At 38.8% G+C, this 1465-nt stretch overlaps 1 pseudogene; it reads right to left on the bottom strand.

Moving 5' to 3' along the window:
- Positions 1-203: 203 nt before the first annotated feature.
- LOC26528612 lies at positions 204-1123 on the bottom strand (annotated as a pseudogene).
- Between the last annotated feature and the right edge of the window lie 342 nt (positions 1124-1465).

Here is a 1465-nt window from a genome sequence, read left to right as displayed (position 1 = left end):
GCTATCTGTGAGTAAAGAGCAATATTCTTATCAGAAAAACTTTTTTTTTTGTCTTTTTATCTTACGATCTTACTTTAGAATATCGAACGAACTTCGAATATAATTTAGTAAGTTTTGTTTAAATTGGCGCTCTCCTTTTTCATTGGCTTATAGATACGCTTATGAAAGTATTTTTTTTTTTTGAGAAATATGTAATAGTAGTCCTGAAAAGGACTTTGATTAATTGCGAATTTCATAGTTTTGAAATTCGGCCGAGTAATTCCGAAGTGAAATTACTTCTTTGTTGCGGACGTAGCTTTTGCTTTTGGCTTCTTAGCAGCTGCTTTTTTCGGTGATGCTGCCGAGACAACATTTTTAGGCTTAGCACTTGTAGTTTTAGGTTTCGGTGTTTTTGGCTTTGCTGCGCTCGACTTTGCCGGCTTTGCTGTTGTGGGCTTTGCTTTAATGGTTCCTACTTTCTTTGCATCTTTGGCCTTCGCTTTGTCTGCTTTCTTTTTGTCGGTACTCTTTTTGGTCACCACAGCCTTTGATAACTTCTTATCAGTAGCGCCCTTAACTTTTTTGGTGGCAGATATACTCTTCTTTTTGGCTGCAGTCGATGTAGTTACCTTCTTAGATTTCTTCTCTATAGAGGATGCCTTTGGCTTGGGCTCCTTTTTAGAAGATGCAGACAGCTTAAATGAACCAGATGCACCCTTCCCTTTTGTTTGAATCAACTTTCCACTCGCAACCGAATTCTTCAGGTACTTCTTAATGAATGGAGCCAGCTTCTGGGCATCGCACTTGTAAGTGGCACTGATATATTTCTTAATAGCCGTTCCTTTAGATTTATTATCGACGCATCCACCATCTGCTGAGTTGGTGGGTGTGTTGGAGGGACAGCTGCTTTCTTTGCCTTAGATACGGATGCAGATGCTGGCTTTTTAGCAGTGCTGGGAAAAAGACCGATCTAACAATCGATCAATCGATGTTTCATATGCACCGAAAATATCGATGTAGAAAACTTCGATACTATACCATTAGTTCCCCATCACTTGAATTAAAAGCGTGGGATAAAGCTGTCAGGTAATTTGTAAATTATTTTAACAATATAATTCAAATACTAACGTAACCCACTTTTCATTTAGGATTTTGGTGTTGGTAGTGTTGTAGAGAAATGGAGAAGTTTTTAAAGGGCAAGGACAATGGCGAAGGTATGCTTATGTCAGCAACACACGTGGTCTGCAGCTATTGAGTTTCAAAATAAGGTAACAAACACGCATTTGTTTGTAGATTGCGACGCGGATAAGGAAAATGGAGAGGAGGAGATATCACGCAAGCGGACCAAATATGGTATGTCTGGGGTGTGGGATAATTTTAAGAAGTGTGCGGTAGTGCTGTAAAACTATCGATTGAACTATCGATCTATCGAATATTTATATTCCTGCGTCCATATCGATTGTTTCTTATACTATCGATAGAGATG

This window comes from Drosophila mojavensis, unplaced genomic scaffold, assembly GCF_018153725.1.
Source record: "Drosophila mojavensis isolate 15081-1352.22 unplaced genomic scaffold, ASM1815372v1 contig_16, whole genome shotgun sequence".
NCBI classification, from domain to species: domain Eukaryota; kingdom Metazoa; phylum Arthropoda; class Insecta; order Diptera; family Drosophilidae; genus Drosophila; species Drosophila mojavensis.
The sequence above is the reverse complement of the archived record's forward strand: the minus strand, read 5'-3'. Positions and strand labels throughout refer to the sequence as shown.